This window comes from Homarus americanus, unplaced genomic scaffold (genome assembly GCF_018991925.1).
Source record: "Homarus americanus isolate GMGI-L3 unplaced genomic scaffold, GMGI_Hamer_2.0 scaffold41877, whole genome shotgun sequence".
Taxonomy (NCBI): Eukaryota; Metazoa; Arthropoda; class Malacostraca; order Decapoda; family Nephropidae; genus Homarus; species Homarus americanus.
The window spans coordinates 72,061-85,000 of NW_024755445.1; the positions used below are offsets into that span (position 1 = coordinate 72,061).

General features: G+C 40.6%; 1 protein-coding gene across 1 annotated transcript in view; it reads right to left on the minus strand.

The window, feature by feature from the left end:
• LOC121856529 (neuronal acetylcholine receptor subunit alpha-7-like) overlaps positions 1-12,940 on the minus strand; it is an 84,585-nt gene that overhangs the window by 30,754 nt on the left and 40,891 nt on the right. The window lies entirely within an intron of this gene.

Consider the following 12,940-nt stretch of genomic DNA (forward strand, 5'->3'; position numbering starts at 1 on the left):
GTGGTGGGGATAGTAAAATGAATTACATGTTACTAAGGTGGACAGGAGAGAGAGAGAGAGAGAGAGAGAGAGAGAGAGAGAGAGAGAGAGAGAGAGAGAGAATATTACATCTCTAAGCACCATAAACACTTCACCTCCTCAGGTTTCACTACTCTCAGGGGCAGAGGCACATTTTACCCTTGTTTATCGTGTGTTAATCAGCGGGAGTGGTCATGTTGCTTCCTATCATGGCATCCCGATTTTAATCCTCACAAGATGAAAAGTTATTCACTGAAGATTACAAGTATTTTTTTTTTACTTTTATCTCGTAGAATTCTTCCTGTTGTACACCTGAGGGTTCTACACGTAAATTAAAGGTAATATATTTTTTTTTTACAGTGAGGAATTTTTTTTATTATGTGTGAGTTGTGTATTTTGTTCGTGTTTATTATTATTATTATTATTATTATTATTATTATTATTATTATTATTATTATTATTATTATTATTATTATTATTATTATTATTATTATTATTATTATTATTATTATTATTATTATTATAATTATATTAAAATTATTAATATATATTTTTCTTTCGATTACATATTACTACTTTAAGACGGAGAGAATGCTGGGAACAGACAGATACTCAGACACACCTCATATTTCCTAAGAATTCCGACAAAACGAAAACTCTTCTTATGTATATACATAGAACACCATCTTGAGTTACTGAACCGAGTGAAGTAAAACTCTATAACAATTAGTAGATGGGAATATGTCACCCTTGAGCGATAGCTTTAGTAGTACACCTTACCATACATGTTTTATAAGTCTTAGATGTTCAAGAGAAACTGATACGTCGAAATACATGTCCCACTATCAGTCAATCTCAATAGTCAATAGGAGGTTGAATTCCTTTAGGACTTCAATGTTCGTATCTGCACTAAGCCATTTGCATACCATTTGTGTTTCAAGAATTCTGTTTATCTCTTCTGTTGCTTACTCTTGATACTGTGTGTGTGTGTGTGTGTGTGTGTGTGTGTGTGTGTGTGTGTGTGTGTGTGATGTAGCCTCCGTCAAAGGCTCTTAGGAGTACGAGTGATCAGGTACCTCTCTAAGGGATAGGTTGCTGCTCTTACTTCTTTCCCTTAGTCAGCTTTTGTAGGCAACAGAGATTATTCCTTTGATAGTGAGTCAGTCAGTCAGTCAGTCAGTCAGTTGAAGTGAATTGGTTGCTTTTTTCCCCGGGTATATATTCTAGTCTTGTCATTATACCAAATCTCACACCAAAATACTTAGGGAAGGATATTATTTCCCTCTATAGAGTTTGTTTGTATTACCTGTACTATCTATGTACATTGTAAGACTTCATGGACATTACTCAAAGTCTCTACCGGTAACTATTATCACGACAAGGACACAGTATATCTCTCATAGGTGGGAGTCGCTGTAGAACGGCTTTGACACTCTGGGGATGATGATGTTACTACTGGCACGACATGTCTCTCTTAAGTGATGATCAGTATGGGAAAGACTGTATATTAAGTAATTCTGTAATTCGATTTGAGATTTGTTTCAATATTCTAGCATGTACGAGTATTTATATTGTCCACATTATACTCTTAACCTGATGATTATTATTATGAAGTTGTCATATGTGCTAGTTTAGGTGTGTTTATATGATGAATGTATATGGTGTTCCTTGATGAGTAATGGGGGTGGTGTGTGATGTATTTCCCCACACACAAGGAGGTTTAGGAGAGGCAGGCGTGTTCATATGACACGTTCAGGGGTGTAAATATTAATAAGTGATAAAACTAATATTTATTCCTTAATTAATAATGGACGCGACAGCCATTTAACTTAGAAAATTCTTACACAAATCTAAGATACTGTTTATGTAAGTAGAAGAAGGATATGCCTTCAGTGTGTGTGTGTGTGTGTGTGTGTGCGTGTGTGTGTGTGTGGTTTCGTAATTTTAATTTTCTTGGCGCCTGAGGTGACCTGATAAGGATTATTTCTCAGGTTGGAAGTCCAAAATAAAGTGTTGGTAATTAGGTTAAAGTAAGTCAGTCAGTATAGTGAGATTCAGTGGTGGTTGAAAAGTAGTATGATAGTGTGTTGTGTGTGTACAGTAGAAGTTAATTTTATGCCAATGGGGTCAAAAATCACTCATGTTTGGTAACCGTGAAGCTTTAAGGTGAGTTACGGAATCCTCATTTTTTACGGGTTGCCTTATGAATCATATGTATCATATGAATCATACATATATATATATATATCAACCACCCCAAAGTTGGTGGGATGGAAAATGAACAATAGCAACCAACTGACGCCATTAACCACAATTATACGTTTATAGTTTTCGCTCGATTTTTCATACTGTTACGCACGGCAGGGAGGTCGAGAGTTTGTTTTATGGACTGAGTCTGAAGGTGAAGGGAAATTGTACAAAATGGTTGATTTAGCACTTACGTTTTGTATCTTATTGATCTTATTTATTAATTTGATCAAAATTATAACCAGGCTAAATATATCTTATGAAAAAGAGATCATCGTGAACTCATAAGGTAGCTGTAACCTGGTTCTTGAGACTCAACAAGACCGAACCAAGCTGCTGGTGACACAACGCCGCTGGGAAATCAACAAACCTTTTCAAATTTACCAGACAGAATCGGTGGGAAAGATACACGTACAGACTCACTCCTTAATAGAGGTGAAGTTCAGAGGCTCAAAGCTTCAGGTCCATAGACTCACTATATATTTGTCCACCATTGACTCATACACACACGTTCAAAAAACAGCATCATGTCAACTTTGATTCACTAATTTGACCTTTAACGTATGTCACTAAAAGATTCCTGAAAGACAAAGAGGGCGTCGCTCTGAAGTAACCTGTGTTTAGTGTCTGTTACCAAATAATAAGACCCGTGATCAGTTCTTATTTAGTTTGGTAGGTTAAGCAGTTTATATCTATAACAACAACAACAACATTGACTCACGATTATACGTAATTATGAAAAAGTGTTGTTTGGTGAAGAAAACTAAAACCTAATTAGCTGTGCTTAAAAATACCTGTTCGCTTAAATAGCTGGATATAAACCACAACAGCAAGGAAAAGATCCCTAGAATAATATAATGTATGTAGTATAACGAGAACCGTATATACATAACGTAGATGTAGGAAACATTTAGTCAATAAAATATCAACCTGTGTAACTTTCGCCGGTCAGAATCTATTGACTCTCTCGTGTATATCACCCCCAGTCTCTTCTCTATAAACAATCCTGTGTTAGTTTGTTTATTGTGAAACATTGGTTGCGAGGAGGAGGACAAATATTAAAAGCAAAATATATAACTGAGGTCACGGACTGGGTGAATTTAAATCAAGGGTCCATGAATAAGCCGGAGGAAGAAACAATTAAGTGAAACGGCAACTGCAGGAGATGATCTGCATTTTTATGAAGGATTGGGAAAGAGGGGGGAGGGGTGGGGGAGGTCAGACTCACTACGACACACCCGACTGCCTGGGTGTTGTGACCAAGGGCAGGTCACCTTTGTGTCACCTTTGTTTTGATACGCCTGGGTTATAGTCTCCGTGTGTTGCCTTAGTGTTGCTTTGTCACATACCTGAGATAGAAGACTTCATGTGTAACCTCTGTGTCATACACCTGGAGCAACTATGTCATTGAGTGTCGTCAGGTTGAACTCCATTATTTTTTTTTTAATTACACTTACACGTCATCAAGTACGAGAGAACAGACACTTTAATACACTTAAGACACTTTAATACACTTACATAGGGATTATAAACACTATTTTGTCTTTTTTTTCGGTGTATCTCTTTCATAAAACAAAGGAGGAAGACAATAATAAGATATAAAGCGATATAAAAAGCTAAGATAAAATTGGCAGCTAAAGAGACGAGGAGAGATATAGCTGATATCAAATGTTAATAGGTATAGGAATTATAATCATTTAAATAAAGAATGTAGACTAGAGAAGGGAATAATACGTTTAAAAACAATGAAAAACGAAACGAAATAGAAAAAAAAGATATATAAAAGATGATGGAGAGAGAGAGAGAGAGAGAGAGAGAGAGAGAGAGAGAGAGAGAGAGAGAGAGAGAGAGAGAGAGAGAGAGAGAGAGAGAGAGTTGGACAAAAAGCACTCTCGCTCCCGCAAAATACGGAGAGGTGTAGAACTCTACGTACATCACAACCCACGTTTCATTTACTCTCGCCCTCGTTCATATTATTACCAAGGCGTCACCTTAGACTCTTAATGATGGGGTTACCGGATTATTTACTTATTGTGGTATAATACTTGAAGAAGAGATTATAGAAATAGGAAATAGCCATACACAACAACCTAACCTAACCTAAACTAACCTAACCTAACCCAACATATCCTAACCTAACCTAATATATCATAACTTAACCTAACCAAATCTAACTACAACCCTCCAAATGGCCTTAGGTGGTAAATCTTCAGGTTAAATAATCTGGGATAGAGATTCTTCAGGTGATCCATAGAAAAACAAGTAAAACTGATAAAAATATCTCCACTATATTACAGGTACAGTGATAATTATACCTTTCTGAAGCTATAACAAGAAAAATGAACAAAAAACATCAAAATAATCTACCAACAAGTTCAATAAATACATGAACACTGACTTGTAATTCATTTGTGTATGCTGCTGAACACTTAAGAGGAGTGTGAACATATGTCAACAAGTCTCAACACACACAGATGTCAATGATGGCAATAACAACGTCTTCTGCTCGGGTTGTCATGCACACCTGGTTTAATAACAGCTCTCCGAAAATCAAGGTGATGAAAGATACGAAAATAAATGTTGTAAAGGAGGAAGAGTAAAGAGTAAGAGAGTAGGAGGTAAACTTTCCCCCCGTCTCCTATCGTCTCCAGACTTTCCCCCTACGTTCCTACCTCCTTCCCTTCCTACCTACCTCCATCCCTCCGCCCCACGTCACCTGTTCCAGAAACTTCACCCTTCTCAAGAATCTCCCGCCCCCTCACTCTCCCTATCCCTATCCCTCTTCCTCTTTCTCTCCTCCCTCGTCATCTGTTCCCTTGCAAATGATATCTCCTCCCCCTTCCCCTTCCCTCGCTTCCAAACTCCCCCTTCCTTTCCCTCTCCCCCACCCACCCTCCCCCCATCCCCTTCCCTACTCACCCTCTCCATCCCTCTCCCCCTCCCCAATATACCTTTCTTTTCCCTCTCCTCTCCCACACCCACCCTCCCCTTCCCCTCTCCTCTCCTCCATCCACCCTCTTCCCTTCTTCTCCCCTCTTCCCTCTCTCCCCATTCCCCTCAACTCCTCCTCACCCATCCAACACCTCCTCGGGGCAAGATTAATCTCACGTGTTGGTCGTCAGAAACAGACAGGATGCGGTATTCCTCGTCCTGGCCAGACTCAAGAGACGGTCGAAGGGAAATACAGAAAACGAACAGAAAAAATACGAAATAATCACCAAAAACATAAATAAACACGTAAAAGGAGAGACATAAGTTACATAAAGTGGAAGGGCAGAGAGAGAGAGAGAGAGAGAGAGAGAGAGAGAGAGAGAGAGAGAGAGAGAGAGAGAGAGAGAGAGAGAGATGACGATACATTACTGAGGTGAAAAAGAATAAAAGTGAACCAATAAATAAAGATTGATAGAAGAAAAATGTAACAAAAAGAAGGACAAAGTAAATCACAATATAACTATTAAATATATGTATATGATTGTAATTATATTATATTATCTTAGTTACACACCCATATATGAACCCACAGAACTCATAACATAACGCGTAATAGCAGGTAGTATTACATAACATCAACAAAACTTAAAATACACCAGAACCTCTAATTAATATTGAGTAGTAATATATTAAACAGATACAATATCATTCGCTGTTTCAATCTATGGTAAAAAAAAATATAAAAATGACGGAACGTAATTTTTTTTCAGAACCCCCCAAAATAAATTGGACTCCTAAAATATTCACATTAAGGAGAGAGGATTATATTTTCATTACAGTTTATGAAGCGTGATTTGGTCAATTAAAGCAGAGTCATAAAATTTGGTTTGGAATCTATTGCATCGAGGTTGTATTGTGTGTGTGTGTGTGTGTGTGTGTGTGTGTGTGTGTGTATGTGATGGTGATAGTGCTAAAATTATCTATAGCTTCCTTACCTGGGAAATACACATCCCAGAACTCACCTGAAGACGATACCTATAGTTTATAACCCAAAGGTGGAATAGGTGTCACGTATCAACTCACGGATCGAATATCACAGTTTATGTTGGATAAGATTACGTACAAACCCCGCAGGTCAGGAAATTGGTACTCCCTAATTGACCTACAAACTCACCTGAAGTCTGGCCGGGCCGAGTACAATACACGCCACCGTACCTTCTCTTCCTTCCTTCCCCTTTTCTTCCTATTTCGTTCCTTCCTTTCCTTCCTCCCTCTAGTCTTCCCTTTCTATTTCTTTCGCTTTATGTCCTCTTGCCTTTCTAGTTTCCTTCCTTTTCCTTTCCTCTATTTCATCCTGCTTGTCTCCACACTTCCCTCCTTCCCTACCTCTTTATCTCCTAGCCTCCTCCTTCTCTTCTAATCTTCCTTCCCTCCTTCTTCCAGTCTATGTGTCCCAACCGCCATCATTTTCTTCCTCGCGCCCTCCCTTCTACCCTCCTCCTTCCCTCCCTCCCTAACTCCTACAACTTTCAAATTATCGTGTTTCCTCTTAACTTCTATATAACATAACTTGCATTTTCTTCTAATTCCTCCCCAAGAGTTAATCGAAAGGAAGACTAAGAAACGCCCAAGGACCATCAAGTTAAGATTTACTCCTTCCGTATACCTGAACAAACCCCAAACCAGCCAACACAAGTTATAATGGGATTCGGGGGGGAGGGCAGGTGAGGTTAAAGGGAAGGGGAGAAGATGGTAAATGGGAGGGGAGGGGAAGGGAGAGGAGGGGTTTTGGGGAAAGTAAGGGATGGGAAGGAAGGGGAGGGTAAAGGGGAAAGTAAATGGGGGAAATACTTCATTATCTCTGTACTGGTTTTAATTAAAGTATATTTCAACTCACGTCAATATGCACTACCCAGCATACCCATCAGCTACAACTCCTGCTGCCCACTCCTCGAACCTTTAAGGACAAGGATGACTCTATTACTTCTCTATAGATGGTCGTCCTCGAGGGTGACACACAACAAGAGGAACTGAAGGTTATTGGTGTGCTTTTGTGTTAGATAAATCCTTAAGAAATTTGTATCTTGTATTTAAAATCGTATTTTACTGAGTTAAATGATTTCGTTTGGAATTTCTCTTGATATTTATTTGAAGAAGTCATTAAACTATCTATCTATCTATCACTTAACATAAACATAACAAAACCCACTGTATTAATGATGACCTCTCGCCTCTCTGACTATCACTTTTGACTGTTTATTTTCCTGTTTATTTGTTTTCTTCTTTACCAAACCACTTCTAATGCTCACTGGACACACCAAGAGCGGCGGTGTAAAGTTGCCGGGAACCGAACATAGGCTGCTAATATTTTGGGTGGAGTAAATCAACTGTTTTTCACTTCAATTTCTCAATATCCCAAAGAGGATATATACAGTATAAGTGTATACAGATTCTCTCATACAGGATAGCCGGTGTATACATTCTAACTCTCCCCTCCATTCTCTCCTCTCTCTAGTTTTCCCTCAATCTCTCTCCCCCCTTCTCATTAGTTTCCCCCCCTTTCTCTCTCCCCTCTTAACTCTTCTCCCCTTCATCTACCAATCTCCTTTCTTGTTCACCCTGCCTCTCCTCCTTCTCCTGTTCCTTTTCCTCTCCTCCTCCTCCTCCTCTCTCTTAACCCTCTCCTCCATCCACTTTTGTCTCTTCCTCCCTTCTCCTTTTATCTCTCTTCCTTCCTCCCTTTTCCCTATCATTTTTTCCCATTCCCTTCCCATATTCCATTCTATTGCTCTTTTCTCTGTTTTTCCTCCCTCCCTCTCCTTCTCCCCAACCACTCTCCCTTCCCCTCCTCCTCATCTCCCTGTCATTCTAATTTCCATTGTCTCTTATCCTCTCTCCTTCCCATCCTTCTCTTCTTCTCCTCCCCTAATCTCCCCATCTTTCTCATCTCCTCCCCTCCTTCCCACCTCCTGTCTTTCCCCCCTTGTGGATGATTTTTGAAGGGATGGATTAGGGTGTGGAAGGTTATAGATGGATAGGGATAGAATGTGGAAGGTTAGGATGGGATGGGGTGACTTTGGGGAGGTTTATAAGGGATTGGCAGGAAAGGGGGGGGGAGGGGTCGTCTTAAGGATAGAAAGAGTTAGGGCAAGGATAAGAGTTGGATAGAAAAGGTTGAAGATAATGAAGAATATTTGGGGACGATGGAAAGGTTTAAACAATATTGCAGGGAGGGCGAAGAGGATTGGGGGAATAATGAGGAAATTAGAGAAAATTGAGGGAGAATTTGAGAAAGTTAGGGAAGATTGAGGGAGAATTTGAGAAAGTTAGGGAAGCTGGAGGGAGAATTTGAGGAGGTAAGGGAAGATCGAGGGAGAATTGGGGACGATTAGGGGAGGGAAGTGAGGAGTCAAGGGGAAGGAAGATGGAACAAGGGAAGAGCGATAAGTGAGTTAAAGCAGGTGGGTAGGAGGAAGCGATGCGAGGAGATAATTTAGTGACAAACAAGAGAAGGAATAATAGAAAAGGGGAAGTGACGTAGGATAGAAATAACGAAGGAAGGAGACCGATGAGAGAGAATTAGAGAGGAATGAGGGAAGAAGGAAAAATGGGGAAGTACCGGTAGAGGGAACTAACGAAGGAAGAGGGCGAGGAGTTTAGGAGGGATAAGAAGAGTTTGAATAGTAAATGGAGAACAGAAGAGGGATTAAACTCCGCGAAGTTGTTTAAAAGAGAGAGAGAGAGAGAGAGAGGGAGAGAGAGAGCAGCGAGAGGTAGACACAATGGAAGTTTAAGGCAAATACCAGATTCAAAGGATCCGATTCGAAGCCCCCCACCCACCCAAGAAAAAAAATCCGAATTTGAGGGATTCATTTCGAACTAAGAACCAGATTCGAATCATTCAATCTGAAAAAAAAAACCGAAATGAAAAAAAAATATAAATGTCCTGTTTCAAGACGTCCGAATCTGAGAAGTTTTGATGTACAACAAATTTCCGTTTCAATTCCGAACTTTGTATTCAATCTGGGTTTCACTAGGCGGAGGCGGCTCGAAGATTAAGTTTTGACACAACGGGATATCTTAAAATGGACCCTGAGTGAGAGAGGTTCCGGTTTGAGGTTTGTTTGTGTTGTAAAGTTTGAGTGAAACGCGAGACACAAATCTTCTTTTTCTTCTTATTTTTATCTATCGTTATTACTTGTTTTCTTCGTCATTTTACTTCATCTTCTGTGTTTTCTCTTTATTTATTGTATTGGTTATATTGTTTATCTGTTAGTTATTATAATTATTATTATTATTATTATTATTATTATTCTCTCTCTCTCTCTCTCTCTCTCTCTCTCTCTCTCTCTCTCTCTCTCTCTCTCTCTCTCTCTCTATCTTCATCTAATTCTTCTGGTTGTTGATCTTTCCTTCCTTTGTTCTTCTTTTACAACCTTCTTGGTTTTCTTAACATACTTTGTTATGGGGATAGAGGCTAGTGGGTGGGTGACTCACTGCTTCTTATTGCCCTTTACCTTCTTGGTCTTACAGTAGTCACCCCTCTTATCCTCCTGTACACGCTGAGTCTCCGTGTTGTTATTGTTTTGGTTCTATGGTCTCTTGGCAGTGCTTCAGGACAAAGACTTACACCACCACCCAACAGTACCATCTTCTTGGTCGTCTGGTGTACCATCGTGGTAACATATAATGATGACACCGACAGTCCAATGATATAAATAGATACACTGACTGACCTTGAGAAATATCAAGATGAAACTTGGTACTGTTTAAATATAGGCCCATTACCCTCTTGGTGTGTGGTACGGCGATGGACTCCTGCCGCAGCACCAACAGCTCTTCCACGACCCTGTCCTGGTCTACCCCGCCTGTGTCAGAGAAGATGTTCTTCCACTACCTGAACTGGTGGAGGAGCCCTTTACTGAGTGTCCTTCTAGCGCGACATACTCAACCTATGGTGGACGCCCCGGATGCCCTTCTTCAGGCAGTGGAGGAGGCCGAGTCGTCCCCAAAGCCCATGACCGTCATCTTGGTGGTGGCGCCATTCGTCGTAATAGAGATGGCTGCCTATACCCAGAGTGTATAGACTCAATGAATGTGAGTGTGTGGTGTTAATGTGAGTATGTACTGTAAGTGTGAGTAAGTAGTGTGAGTGCCTGGTGTGAGTGTGAGTGCCTGGTGTGAGTGTGAGTGTGAGTGTGTGGTGTGAGTGTGAGTGCCTGGTGTGAGTGTGAGTGTGAGTGTGAGTGCCTGGTGTGAGTGTGTGGTGTGAGTGTGAGTGCGTGGTGTGAGTGCGTGGTGTGAGTGCATGGCGTGAGTATGAATGCATGGTGTGAGTTTGAATGCGTGGCGTGAGTGTGAGTGCGTGGAGTGAGTGCGAGTACGTGGTGTGAGTACGTGGTGTGAGTGTAAGTGCGTGGTATGAGTTTGAATGCGTAGCGTGAGTGTGAGTGCGTGATGTGAATGTGAGTGCGTGATGTGAGTACGTGGTGTGAGTGTGAGTGCGTGATGTGAGTGCGTGGTGTGAGTGTGAGTACCTGGTATGAGTGTGTGGTGGGAGTGTGAGTACGCTAGGTGAAGAAGGCACAACCATTACCCGAGCAGTGATGGATCAGCTGGTTTATCGACAGGTGTCTGCCCGGCCCATATTGCTTACCCCAGCCAAATTTCCGCGCCTTTGCCACAATATCCTCAATTAAATTTCTCTCTTTATTTTGGAAATTTTATCTTATTTCGTTTTATTAATCTAACAATAATAATACAAAAGCTGGTACAAAAATAAGAATAATACAAATGTTGATAAAAATACAAGTACAGGTACATAATTTAATACAGGTACATAAATTTCAATATAATAATCATATAGTTTGTCAAGATCACTGTAAATAATTGTGTTACATCATCTTATACACAAAGAAAATAAGGGCAATTATTATTTCCCGTCTCGTCAAACTTATCATCGATTTCACTTTCCTATCCTCTCTTCTCCCCCCTCTCTTTCCTACCCTTCTTTCCTCCTCTCTCACACTCTCTTCCCTACCCCTCTCCCCGCCCTCTCCATTCCCTCCCTGTACACCTTCATCTTCCAGTGATTTATTCTAAGCCTTATCTTCCCTCTTTCCTTGCGACTTTTCTTTATTATCTCCATCTTTACCATCTCCTTCGTGCTCCACTCTCACCTCCCTTCAATTCTCCTCTCTTGCTTCGTAACGTCTTTTTCCTCTCCCACTGTTCCTCCTTTTCCACTCTTTTCCCTCCTTCCTACCGTCCCACTTTTCACTTTATTCCCCTTCTATCTCTCATATTCTCCTCCTCCTCCTCATCCACCTCTTTTATTGTGTTACATAGCCCTTCCCCCTTCCTCCTCCTTCTTCTACTCCCACTTTCCCATCCTTCCCCCCTCTCCCCTTCCTTCTACTTTACCTTCCTTTTCCTCTTCCTCCTCCCTTCTGCCCCTTACCTCTACCTCCCTACCCTCCTTCCCTTCTGCCCCTCTATCCTCCTTTTATCATACCCCCCAACTCTGCCTCTCTCCCCCTTCCTCTCTCCTACTACCTTATCTACCCTCCTCTTCATCTGCCCTCCTTCCGACCTCAACACCTCAGGTAAGCAGGGACAACCAGTATTACGAAGCAACATAGTTTAAAGTGTCCCCAGCGAGCAGTAGAAGCAAGCTGGGGGAGTTGTGACGTCTAACACCCCAGCTCGGCCATGATTGAATGACCCAAGGGTTAATCTTGGGGGAGGGGGCGAGGGGGAAGGAGAAGGGGGGAGGGGGGTAAGGGAAGGGGGAAGAGGGGAGGGTGGGGGTTTGTGGCTTACCAAATTTTATAGCTCAGGAGAATGTGAAGGTTTATATATGTATAATAGGGCCTTGGGGAGATGTATTCCTCCTCATGGGTTTCTATGTCAGAGTGTAAGGATGTTTACCTGAGTGTACGAGCTAATTAACAGGTATAAAGTTTTTGTTTTGATTTTTTGGGGCTAAATTAAAAAAAAAAGTTTCTTTGGCTAATGCGCTAATGACCAGGGGTATTTTTTTTCATATTTCAAGGCGGAAATTAGGAACTTTTTATAAATGCTTATCGACTCAGGAAAAGACGTATTCGTGGGGATTCTCGTGTCGAAATCATGAACGTTATTTAGGCAAGCAGAGCTACAGGAGGACATTTACCTCCTGTGCCTCCAGATGTGAAAGTCAAGTGTTTATATGATACATCTGTCTCCTGCTGCTTATATATAAATTACCTAAATGTATACTATAAAGATTTATATAAGTCTCTCAGAATAAAATGTTTTATTTGCTTGATATCTGTAGATGAGGCTGTGTCTATTAATGTGAATGAGGAACAAGAACAGTGTGTATTAGTATGTATGTGAATTATAAAGTATACACATTAATGTATATGAGAGAATTTTTTTTTAATTCATACACATATGAGACCAAAATTAGGTTCATTAACGTGTGATCTGAAACGCGTTAACTTAAAGGGATCATCTGCCCTCTTAACCCTTCAGTACCATGACAGTGTACTCAAGGGGTTAAGTCACCGTACTCAAGGTGTTAAATCATCTTACTAACAGAGAAAGAGAGAGAGAGAGAGAGAGAGAGAGAGAGAGAGAGAGAGAGAGAGAGACAGCTTGCTTCACATTCAATTAAGAATCTTCACTGAGAACTCCAGAAGTTGAGAAATAATTTAAAACTCTACAGAGACCGAAGCAGACAAGAGATAGATACATATAT